The following is a 13,701-nucleotide window of genomic DNA, read 5'->3' as shown; positions in this document are numbered from 1 at the left end:
ATGATAAAATCCTGGTCTGAAAGCAGAAATACCCTGAAATGCATGCCAGATAATAAAGAGTATTTTGACTCTTTAAAGACTAACAAATCTATTATGGTATAAGGTTTCCTGGACTAGAAGTGGACTCTAGTTCACAAAAGCTTATGCCATAAATTAGTCTTTAAAGTGCCAAAAGACTCTTGCTTGGTTTTGCTGCAGTACACTAGCAGGTCTACCCACCATGGCAATCATGCCAAAGGATTGTGCCAATTATGTTCCTGTAGTTTGTCCTTTCTGCCACTTTTACCCAAGAGGTTCCTGAATTCAGTTAAAAAAATAGAGCTAGTGGGATTTTCGAATATGACATTTATTATTTTATTATTTATTTACCTACAATATTTATGTATCGCTCCACATCAAAGATTTCAGAGTGGTGAACAACAGATAAAAGAATAAAACACGACATTAAAACAATTAAAACAGTTTAGAAGAAACAGATTTATATCTACTGTAGCTTCATGTACAAGTACAATGGCTTGAGAACAGCCTTCGCCAGCCTGGCGCCCTCTAGATGCTTTGGACTTCAACTGGTGGAGGCTGGTGGCTCCATTTTCAGTGGAGCTATAATTCCATTCTGGGTTTCAGTCAGAACCAGCCAGAACTCCTGAAGGAGCTATCCAAAGTGCTGAACCCATTTGGGGGATAAGGGTGTCAGCACTTTGGATAGCTCCTTTAGAGTTCAGACTGAAACCTGGAACAGATTTACCACTTCACTGGAGCCACTAGCATCCACTGACTACAACTCCAGTATTCTTGGCTGGGCTGTGGGTGCTGAAGTCCAAAATATCGGGAAGCCTGATCCAGAAAGTTCCTCTAGGTGTGCTCAAGGGATCAATCCACAGCAGGCTAAATTATTCTTATTTTTCCTAAGAGGAATCCAAACATGGGCCCTTGTCTGATGGGAATCTTTTCTCTGTCACTCAACTCACACACTGATGGGCCTTTAGCATCATTGGTCTTCAAACCCCCTCCATGGCAGGTGAGCACCATAGAAGGATTCATGCAGGATGTGCCATTCCCTATCCCTGGGTACAATGCCAACTTGGGCTCGTTGTATCTTGTTTTTAAGACGGGCTCTTCCAAACCAAAGTGTCAAAGGTATCACTCTGATATAGTGCAAACTGCATGATATTTGCACAAGAAAAGAACAGGATATTTTATTCTTGTTATTATTCTTGTTATTGTTATTTCAGTTTATGAGTCACCCTATAGCCAAAGCTCTCAGGATGATGTTAATAATATAAAAAAATACAATAAAACTAATAATAAAATGCATTAAAATGTTTTTAATTAAAAGCAGGCACAACAATAATTTAAAATAATTTTAAAATACATTTGTTAGCTTGAATAATTTTCATCTGTAAATCTATTTATTATTATTATTTTATTATTATTATTTCAAATTATGAGTTGCCCTATAGCCAAAGCTCTCATGGTGATAAACAAAATAAAACCAATGACAAATAATTTTAAACAATTAAAAGCAACTACAGCAATAATTTAAAATAATTTTATAATCCTTTACTAGCCTGAATAATTTTTATCAGTAAACCTTTAGGGACAGAGAATGTCACTTTTATATATGTGTCCAGTGTCTAGTACAATAGAAATTGGTCCTGAAATTGGTTGGCCTTGAGATGCCTCTACAATACAAATATTAAATAATAGGATTTTTACAATGAACAGTCTTCCATCTACATTAATGTTTGTTTCCCTACTAGCAAATAAAAGCATCCAGCTGATCAATTCTAATAAGGTCTCCTTTGGCGTAGCAAGCTGAATTACACTTGGTGATCGTTTGTGGGGATGGGACAAAATATTGATTTTGATTTGTTTTATTTAATTGAGTTATTTCCTTGGGTTATTTCCTTATCATTTCCTTTGTAGCTTGTCCTCTTTATAAATTTGTCTGCAGTTTTTCCTCTTCTGTCTTATTTTTATTGAAATCTTTTACTTTGGCAACACGGGTCATATTTCTTCACTATCCTCTGTCTTCTCCATTCCCAACAGGTAGTACTATCCAGCACCATCTCATAACATGACATATCAAGAGGGAAATCCTACTTCCTGTGGGTTTTTATCTAGCTAAGCTCATCTAATTGTCAGTGGAGGCTGGTGGCTCTGAAGTCAGTGGGGCATTAAATCTGCTCTGGGTTTCAGTCAGAACTCTAAAGGAGCTATCCATGATGCAGAAGCACCTCGGATAGCTCCTTTAGAGTTCTGACTGAAACCCGAAATGGATTCATCGCTCCACTGACCATTGTGGTTTTCAGGTGAATTGGACCAGCATGAACAACTGTTTTGGAAAACAGGAAAGGCGTAACATGCACACTTTGAAAGATGTGTTCAAAATTAACAAATGAGTTACAGCATCTGTAGTTTCAATCCTGTTAGAGCTAGTCAGGGTTAGTGAAATAGGAGCCTGCTGGTGATTATTTAGATAGGATAGTAGGAACTTATTCTCTGTTGATATGCACTTTTGCTATGTAGCAATGCTTTATCAATCTTTTTTGTTCTATTAGCAACCTCATGATGTGGTTAGAATTTTCCTTTCACAGATGGGAGCTGAATGGCCCAAGGTCACCGAGTCTCTCCATGGCTGAAGTCCTTAGTGTCTGCTACCACAAAATGTGATGGGCACCAATTTGGATGGCTTTAAAAGGGGACTGGGCAAATTCATGGAGGAGAAGGCTATCAGTGACTACTAGGCATGATAGCTATATGCTGTTCCCAGTATCAGAAGTGGTATGCCTCTGTACACCAGTTGCTGGGGAATATGAGCAGGAAGGTACTCTTGCACTCATGTCCTATGTGTGGGTTTCCCACAGGCAGCTGGTTGGCCACTGTGTGAACAGATGTCTGGACAAGATGGATTCTCTGTCTAATCCAGTATGGCTCTTCTGATGTTCTTATGAATACAGATAATTTAAGATCAGATCCAGAGATGTTACCAATTGAACCATAGCATGGTGAGATTCTGCGTAGTGGCATGGTGTGATGGACACTGGCTGTATTGTTAAGGCTTGTCCATTATCTCAAGCACCTCCAACAAAGCCACCAGGGTGAGATTTTCACCAGGATGATGGTGTGCAGGGAATTTCCCCTACATAGGGGCCCATGGGCATTCTGAGAAATTAAGGTGGTGATGGCGGCAGCTGTCAACTGGCACTGGTCTTTGGAGTGCCAGGTTGTGTTTAAAAAATTACAAGGAGGCGGGCACTAGCAGTGGTGGGCCCCAATATTCACTCCATCATGCTGGGCCTGGCCACTAGATGAACATAGAAGCCTTTTGCCACATTACAAAAAGCATTGAAACAGGAAGCATGCATGAGTTACACTTCCTGTTTTACTTCCTGTGCTTTACCTCCTGTGACATTGGGGGTGGGGGAGGAGTCCATACGTTTCTCCAGTGTGGAAACTGGCGTGCTGACCCCTGGAATGTGGGAGCATAAAACACTAGACCCAAGACGTCTATGGTCTGACGTGGGTTGGAGCATCATTTTCATATTTCACACCAGGGTGCAAACTTGTCCAGGTCTAGTCCTGCTATTCTCTGCAATATATTTGCCCTGCCTAGCACTATAAGGAGGACACTGACATGCTTTTGATTTAATATGTAACTGCTTGGTACATTCTGTTTCCTTAGACAATTATCACAGTGCTTGACTTTTACTACAGTGCTAACTTTTTCCTGTTTCAGCTCCCATGCCTTTTACAGCAACCTCGCAAAAGACATTTTTCAAGTGAAGCTTTTCTAGAACTTTTCTCTGTACCAGGAAATATTTCCTTGGCTTAATGTTTTGTTCATGTCCTGCCACAGGAGCAGAGTTGGTAAAAAGAAGAAGAATTAAATGCTGGCAACTCTCCAGTGATCTGCAGTTATCCAACACAGGAAAATTTAACTAGTACACACAAATAGCTTTCAAGCACATGTTGCTGCATTAGGACCAGTCCATGCCATGTTGGGTGAAAGTGAATGACTGTCAGCCCACTAGGAGAACAAAAGAGGGAAAAAGAAGGCACTGTTTTGCATAAAATCTGTATATGCTAATTTACATGTATAGATGCAAACTCAGAAAGAATTACTATAATTTGAATAGAAATACAATATATCTCTCCATAGTGGGGAAGACTGTGACCAGGTCACCTGTATACTGGCTCAGCCTCCTGCCCAGGTGCTAAGCATTGATGGGCACCTTCAAGGTCCCTGCTCTCCCCTCTTCTTGTTCTTTACACCAGACATAGCCCAAAATAGAGGATGCCTTCAAACAGAGGACTGTCCTCTGTAAAGCAGGGCACATGGTTACTCTATGAGCCAGCTCAAAATGCTTTAGCATCCTTTTCACCTGGTGATACAAACACGAGAGAATAAATCCAAGCCAGTCATGAAGGCATCATAAGAACACAAGAAGAGCCCTGCTGGATCAGACCAAGGGTCCATCTAGTCCAGCATTCCGTTCACACAGTGGCCAACCAGCTGTCAACCAGGAACCCACAAGCAGGGCATGAGCGCAACAGCACCCTCCCGCCCATGTTCCCCAGCAACCTTCCCACCCATGTTCCCCAGCAACTGGTGTACATAGGCTCACTGCCTCTGGTACTGGAGGGAGCACGTGGCCATCAGGACTAGTAGCTTGATCTAGGTGTAGGTTCTTCACAGAAAAGCCCCATCCTGCTCTCCAGCTTGTATCTTTTATTCCCCTTCTACATCTACAATTCCTCTTTTAAGTACAGGGAACTGTGGCGGCTTTTCACTCCTTCTCCCACACTCTTTGGAGCACTATCTCAAAAAGACGTCAGAAACTATATCCTACCGAGGTAATACAATCCTGACTAACATTTCGAATTCTGTCACAAAAGATGAACTACTTCTTTTCATAACAACCAAGCTTGTATTTTTTTTTAACGAGAACTGAAGATAAATTTGGAATGCAATTTCCTTCTAAGTCTGATGAGCAGATCAGGTCATAGGTTCTAAGAGGCAGGGGGAAATCAACAAACAAGCTTAAAAAATATATTGAGCGCACAAAAGAAACTTTTGCCAGCTCTTAACATTTGCCTATCATCATCATCACCTGTTCTCCCCCCGCCCCCCCCCCCCCGCTCCTCTCCTAGATGGATATAAACCAAGGGCTATTTCTATTTATTTTTTCAACATTGTGCAGCACTTACTGCAGATATGTAGTTCAGCCTCATTTATCCAAAGGGCTTTGGGGGATTCCCAAAAATATTCATCACAAACTTGAGTTAACTACTAGACCTGAATTAAGCACTAGAGCCAAATGCAACTTTACATCTAAGGTGCAGGATTTAATTTTATTTTTAAGTGCAAATTTCATTAGTTGGGAGGGGGGTCATTAATGGAATCTGAGCAAACATGGGGAAGGGATGCAACCCTTTCCACCCCTGCTGCAAAGCTGGTACTTACATTGGGAGGAAATCCACCACTGGTGCCATTGGGGGATTCCATCCCATCCAGCAAATACCATCTTCAGAAGAGAGATTTTCATCAGGACTGCAGCATAGGAGGAAAGGTTAAACTCCCCCTCCACCCCTGCGCTGGTCCCATTAATTATTACAGACACATCCCACCTGATGCAACTTAAAGACCTGCACCTTAAATGCAAAGACACACTTAGAGTCCTGTGTAGTTTGGCTTCTATTTATATTATGTTTATATGGGGCTATGAACTACATGGGATGTGTAATGTTCATCTCCCTGGTAAAATCTAGTAAAACAAATGTGTGACATGGTCTCATTGTGGTCAGGATTTCCCTGCTTCCTGCAAGCAGCAGGTAATGAACTGGAGCATATGTGTACACGATTGTGTGTGTTTGTGTGTGAGAGAAGGGAATATTAAATGTGACTGTGTCACACCCATGCTGCATTTCTTTTACTAGATATTACTAGGCATTACTAGATATTACTTTGGTGCCAAAACGTGTGGTGGGGGAACAGTCTAATTTGACCCTTTTTGACATGTTTTTTCACATGGTACCTGCAGAGGGCAGCCTGTGGGGAGGACTGGGGGTGGGGAGCAAAATGGCCCCAGGACTCTCTGCTGTTGTCCAACCCTGCTGTAACATTTAAGTTGTTGCTTTCACTTCGGTTGATTTGTTTTATTGTATCCCTTGTCTTTATTCTCTGATCACCTTGAAATCTTAACATGAGGAAGAATGGTATATAAAAATGTTCTAAATTTTAAAAAATAGCCAGATGAACTACGTGCACAAGGCAGCTCCTTATAAATCTTCTATTGCCACTATATTCCTAAAGGCAGATAAGTGCCAAGACTCAAATCATTCTTTTCTGGAGTTGTCCCATTGCTTCCAATATGTTTACCTTAGAGTAAATAGCACACAGATGGCCAGTAGGGTGTCATCATAAAACCAACAGGTTGGATTCAGAGTTACTCATGCTTGGAGTAGACCCACTGAAATTAATGAGGCAAGTAAGTCATGACGAACTTAAGTCCTAGATTGCAATGGGTCTACTCTATCTATCTATCTATCTATCTATCTATCTATCTATCTATCTATCTATCTATCTATCTATCTGATTTATTAGCTGTCCATCTGGCCAGCTGGCTGGCCACTCTAGGCGGTGTACAATACTACTAACAAATTTACATAATCAACTGAACAAAACAACATAACAAAACAACACTGCTCTAAAAAAACCCTAACCCACTCCTCCTGAACAGCCAGGTTTTTAAAGCATATTCTAAGCATGTTTAAGTTTGGATCCAACCCAATATCTATGGTCACATAATTATACTACAGCTAATTTTATTTTTGGCTCCTTGCTGGTGGAAGTGTGTATTTGTTGGATGGAAAGTGGGGTGGTAGAATTAAGCATGCTAAGTTAACTTATTCCAGTATGTCACAATTATAGGAGCACATGAGTTATATTGTGTGCTGCGAACATTTATAGTACTTGGTAACCATCAACACAATTCATTCTTAACTGCACCAGAGTAGCTTAAAATAAAAGAGCAGACATGAAATGAATGTGACTTTATGACCTTCAGTTTTAATGCTAATTTTATCTTTACATTTAATTTTTGATGTTCTATGGATGGTTTTTCCCCATTTCTTGCTGTAGCTGAATTGAGAAAGAAGCACAAATATTATTAGTCTCGAGTAAGGTTTCTTTCTTCCTGGGTTTTGCGGATGTTTGGATTCAAATTTTGGTTAAATTGCTTGCTCTTACTTGGGCCAGGTCTGGGGATATAACTCTGTGGTGATGTGAAGGCACCAGTGCTGTACGTGTTCTCTCTGTGTACACGACATCCAGAGTTTGCACAGCCAGAGATACACTGGGACTCAGAATCCCAGTGTATCTGGGACAAAAAGCATTTAAGATTTAAAAAGCCTGAATGTGGGAGAAACCAGATCTGATAGATTTACCCACCCAGGCCCAGGGCTTTGAGTGCTTTGCTGTTAAAAGTCTGGGTTTGAATCCTGTGTATTCAACCATGTTAGTGCTGAATTACGGTCACCACCACTTTTTTTCTGATAGCCTCCTCATCTTTAATACTTATAAGACAGGTGAATCATGATTCTGTCCATGCTGGGAATAGCAGTACATATTGAATTTGCCAGTGGAGATGAGAATTTCACTTCAGTTCATTTTTCATAAGAATTTGCCAAATTTTTCCCATTTCTTCATATTTGCGAGACAGAGAACTGAAAATTAAAAAAAGAAGAAAAAATTGAATATGAGAGACAGATTTGCTCAATGAATTTGTCAGCCTGAGAATCTCAACTTTCATTTTTTTACTAAAATAAATACAAGTTACAAGCTCTTATGTCATGGAAGAAATTCCATAAAGTCTGGTGAATTCTGAGATTCAAGTTTAGCCAAGCAGGTCTTTTAAGGGCTCATGAAGAGGAATACTTCCTTGGTTCTCCTCCATATTTTCTTGGCTACAATCACTGCACGCCCTTCTCTCTTTCAATTTACAAAGCCTTCATTAAAAAAGTTATTGAATTTTTTTTTGAAATCTGAACTAATTATGTAGAACATGAACCTGTATCTAAAACTGCACATTTTGCTCTGATTAAAGGTGTTCTGTTTCTTCTCAGAGGACTAGAGGTCTTTCTTTCTTTCTTTCTGGTGCAGAATTCTCTTTACTTTGGCACAGGGTACACTCAGCCCTTTATATAATGAGTCTCAACATTACTGCTGCCATTTTATTGCCCAGTTGCCCTTTCAGGTTATGAACTAAACAACACAGAGATGTCTAATTAAAACTATTATAGCTTACCTTGTCCTCCCAATAGGGGAACAAAAAAATTCTGCTCAAAAAGCCAGTTAAGGTTATTCAAGTGCATCAGCCCTCATCAAAACAATTAAGGACAGGAAATCAATAGTTAAGTCCTAAGCCTGCTTGGCCCCATGATAATGTCTTTACTAAATTATCCCAGCCACATCCATTATAAAAATAAAGGCCTGCAAATATATTCCATTTCCTCTGTGGTCCATAGGAGCAAGGTTAGGTTTTGCCATTGTTTTTGACTGTCCTTGAGTGGCTGTTGCAATAATATTGGGCATTTGAGGGCTGAGTCAAGACACATTTAAAATCTGTAGGAGCCTTCCCATTAACTCTGATAGTTTTACAGGCCCTTTCTGGACATATGGAAATGCCAAGAAAGGTGACTGCAAAGAGTATTTTCATCCAACTTAAAATTAAGCAACATGAAGTCGTATTTTATCCCATATGTATTTGCTATCCCATGGCAAATATGACAAGGTAGCAATCAGATCAGAAGATGGATGTTTTGTTGCTTCGTATTTTTAGGGGCTGTCATCAATATCCAAACATTGGGCAACATATTTAAGGCAAACAAAAGGAAGCACTCCATTACATAGTGGATTGGTTCACACTGCCAGTCTGCCACACAATTCTTCTGCACAGAAATACGATGCTGAACTTCTTTCACAAGGCTGAAAATACTCTACACAATTGTTTAGAGGAATTTAGCAGTGTACGCTGGCTCAATGTACAGAAGAACATAAGAGGAGCCATGCTGGATCAGACCAAGGGTCCTTCTAGTTCAGCATTCTGTTCACACAGTGGACAACCAGCTGTCAACCAGGAATCCACAAACAGGGCATGAGTACAACAGCACCCTCCCACCCATGTTCCCCAGCAACTGGTGTACATAGGCTCAATGCCTCTTGTACTGGAGGTAGCACATAGATATCAAGACTAGTAGCCATTGATAGCCTTTTCCTCCAGGAATTTGTCCAACCCCCTTTTAAAGCCATCCAAATTGGTGGCCATCAATACTTCCTGTGGTAGCGAAGTCCATAGTTTAACTATGCGCTGTGTGAAGAAGTCCTTTCTTTTATCTGTCCTGGATCTCCCATCAATCAGCTTCATAGGATGACCCCGGGTTCTAGTATTTTGAGAGAGGGATAAAAATGTCTCCCTATCCACATTCTCCACAACATGCATAATTTTGTAGACCTCTGTCATGTCTCCCCTTACCCTCCTTTTTTCCCCAAGCTAAACAACCCCAGCTGTTGTAACATTCTCTCATAGGGGAGATGCTCCAGCCTCTTGATCATTTTAGTTGCCCTTTTCTGCACTTTTTCCAGCTCTACAATATATTTTTTTTAGGTGTGGTGACCAGAGAATATGGAGGAGAACCAAGGAAGTATTCCTCTTCATGAGTCCTTAAAAGACCTGCTTGGCTAAACTTGAATTTCAGAATTCACCAGACTTTATGGATTTCTTTATGGGATTTTATGGGATGTAATAATAAGCCAAATTGATGAGAACATCCAGAGTTTGCACAGCCAGAGATACACTGGGACTCAGAGTCCCAGTGTATTCTGGAACAAAAAGCATTTAAGATTTAAAAAGCCTGAATGTGGGAGAAACCAGATCTGAGAATTACAACTATTAATGCTGGAAATGTTTAAAAAGTTAAAGTGATATTGATCATATGTGGGATTCTGTTGGTGTACCATATACCCTGCTGCCCAACAGTATCCCTTCCTGAGCCAGCCAGGTTGTCTTGTCTCGCGGATAGTGCTGCAGTCGCCTCAGGTTTTGTACTGGAGGACTTCAGCATCCATGCTGAGGCTGTCTTGTTGGGACTTCATGGCAATTGTGGGTCTGTCCCAATAGTATCTGGCCCCACTCATTTGGCAGGCTCACTTGAGATATATTTTTCTGCATTGGGTGGGATGATGGTGACACTCTATAGTTCCATTGTCATGGACATGTCACTATCTGGTGGGGCTTGGTCTTAGAGCCTCTTCAGCCATGTGTGGAGGGGTGATTATGATGGCCCACCCCAGGAGACCAATCCATCCATGGGCTTCTGATGGTTCTTGGGGATTTTCCTGTCACCTTGGTAGGCAATTCTGTCAAAACCCTGGTTGACCTCTGGAAAGGGAAAATGGTCTAGGCAGTCGACACAATCACTCCTGAGCATCCTCTCACACTGAGTGGAGCCAAACGAAGGTGATAATCTTGTTTAATTTTATTTATTTGTGATACTTCTATACCACTTAATTAATATAATAAAATCCCTAAGTGGTTCACGTATAAATATTAAAATCATTTAAATATATTATTTAAAACAATTCCAGTTACAATAGTAAAAGGTAAAGGTAAAGGTGTCCCCAACCAGTCGTGTCCGACTCTAGGGTGTGGTGCTCATCTCCATTTCTAAGCCGAAGAGCCAGCGCTGTCTGAAGATGCTTCCGTGGTCATGTGGCTGGCATGACTGAACACCAAGGTGCACGGAATGCTGTTACCTTTCCTGCCAAAGCGGTACCTATTTATCTACTTGCAATTTCTTGCTTTCGAACTGCTAGGTTGGCAGAAGCTGGGACCAAAGACGGGAGCTCACTCCGTCACGCGGCACTCGGGTCTCGGGTCTCGAACTGCTGTCCTGCCGACATTCCGGTCTGCAGTTCAGCGTCTTAACCACTAAGCCACCGCGGCCCATAGTACAATAGTAGTACAGAGCAATACAAGGGGCAGTAAGATGGAGCAGCATGATGAATTACAATTAATTACAAGCCAGGGAATGCCTGGGTGAACAAGTGCATTTTCAGGAGGCACTGGAAACATGCCACATGTCTGCCTCCTGAACTGCATGGGGGAGGGTTTTCCAGAGGCCCGCTGTCAAGGTACTACGTGGTGACATTCTATTAATTCCAGAATGACCAGCAAGGCCTCCTGTAATGATTGAAAGTTCTGTTGGGTATATATAAGGGAAGGTGGTCTGCTAGCTATCCTGGTCCCAAGTTGTTTAGGGCTTTGTATGACAAAAACACAAACTTATATGTGGCTCGGTAGCTAATAGGCAGCCAGTGCAGTTCTTTTTACACCACTGTTATGTATAGGACAATCCTCTACATGTCTGCTCAGAAGTAAGGCTATTAGGATGACACCATAAATGTATGTGCTTTACACCTGGCTCCAGTTCATGGGTCTCCCTCCCCTGTTACTCTGTCAATAACCCAAAGTGATTTTAGCAGCAGCTAGCTGATGTTTATTCCCCTTTCTGCTGTTTGACTTCCTGGAACACCATGATTTGACCCTCAGAGCCAAATTCTATCTGATTTTACCATCTTTTCAATTGTGGGAGGCATCTGATCACTTCTGGATCTTTTCCTTCTATATGGGGTTAGAGTGACAGATGTACCACCTGGACCCCCTTAAATCCTTCTGCATTGTGGCTAAATCTTAATAATCAACCTATACCTTACAATCAACAATAATGGACTTAAAAGCTAAAAGCCAGTTACAATGATGCTATGGGAGATGATTTTTGCCACTGATTTTATACTTGCAAGACAAATACCATTGACATTGTACAATAAAATACATACCTGGTTTGGTTGCTGTTATATTTGTAAATCTCTCTGTGAACAGGTAACTGAGAAACATTTCTCTATCCCAGAAGTTCCCTGAGTGAAACCATGGCCATACCAGCTCAAGTAGTAATTTATTCAACAGTTTATAGGGTAAAGTATTGTACGATGAGAAGCCCTGAAAAATGAGCTGTCAGCATCCGGGAGATGTGTTTGTATACCATAAGGCGCATGCTGGAACACCTACCTGTGCATACAATTTTAATGAGACATGTTTTCCAAACTGCCAGATGCTGATGACCACAAATGGGTATTGTCTGTCTGATGCTAAAATGAATGTACCACATAGGCAGTTTGGTTTCCCTCATGGTAATGCAGAGAATCTCAGCTTACAATTGTTAACATCAGCCCTTATCTTCTGTAGGAAAATCTTGAAATGCAGACACTGAGATGACTATTTTCTGTTAAAAACAAACTGAAAGATCTAGTATTTTTTAAGAAACGCTATCATTTTTTTAAAAAAAGAACACCTTGCTTTAAAATAATAGTAATCTAATATTTTAGCCTGATGAGTTCAGTGTGTTCTTCTCTAGATTTTTTAAGTTGCTGTTAAAATGTGTGTGCATATAACAGAACTTGTGAAATAATTAATGATGTATTAATCTTAAATGACGTATTTAAGTTATTAAATAACTTGAGTTCCTGGTTCTAAAGGAAGCAAAAACAGAGTGTAGCCAAACACGTACCCTGGATTTAAGGAAAGCCGATTCCAAAGGCACAATTACAAACAATTCCAACAAGAAAAAAAGGCAGAAGACAACAGAAGAAGCCAATGTGGCATCACAAAAAGCTCAGAGATGACCTGAAAACAAAAAACAACACATACAGGAAGTGGAAGGAAGGCCAGGCTACAAAGGAAGAGTACAAGCGGGCAGCACAGAATTGCAGGGATGGTGTCAGGAAGGCTAAAGCTGAGAACGAGCTGAGGTTAGCAAGGGATGCGAAAAGCAACAAAAAGCTTTCTTCAGATATGTGCATAATAAAAGACAGAGGAAAGAAATGGTTGTTCAGCTATTAAATAAGGATGGCAAAATTATAACAGATGACAAAGAAAAGGCAGAGGTGCTCAATTCCTACTTTGGCTCAGTCTTCTCCCAAAAGAGGGTCTATGACCCCCCTGGCAAAGGTGAAGTATGGGCTGAAGGGGCAGGATTGCAGCTTGAGATTGATAGGCGTATGGTCAAGGAACACCTAATTCCTTTGAATGAGTTCAAATCTGCAGTAGGGATGTGAGAACCCCCCGCTGCTCGCCTCTCCTCCCCTTTGTCGAAGCACGCAAGCGATCGGCGGTCACTGTCAATCATCCCATGAACCATTTGTGGCTTCGCCGGGGTTTTTTTTTTTTGACTCAGGAACCCTTTTGCGCAAAAAAGGGCAAATTCACACACAAAGCCTCGAATTTGCGCACTTTTAAATCTTTGAAATGTGCACACTCAGCTACATCTGTGCAACATTTGTATACAGTATTGAGATCATGCCCTGCTGCTGACAGTCACCCCATCCCTCAAGCAAAAAGGATAAGCTGATGATGTGTGTTGGGCAAGCCCCCATGTTTCCCAGTTGAGCAATGATCTTTCCGTGTAGTGAATGAATCCAACCATTTTTCATTCAGTAAGCCATTAGCATGATGACTCACTCATTGATTCTGCCTGCTGCTACTCTCCTCTCCTTTGTTTTGCTAATGCTGGGAACTTGACTCTTTTGTTGTCTGAGAACATGCAAAATTATATGCTGGGGTCTGGTCAGTTCAGTGCTGCTGT

The sequence above is a fragment of the Heloderma suspectum genome, chromosome 1, assembly GCF_057233095.1.
Source record: "Heloderma suspectum isolate Gila_16-S chromosome 1, 16-S_ref, whole genome shotgun sequence".
NCBI lineage: Eukaryota > Metazoa > Chordata > Lepidosauria > Squamata > Helodermatidae > Heloderma > Heloderma suspectum.
The sequence above is the reverse complement of the archived record's forward strand: the minus strand, read 5'-3'. Positions refer to the sequence as shown.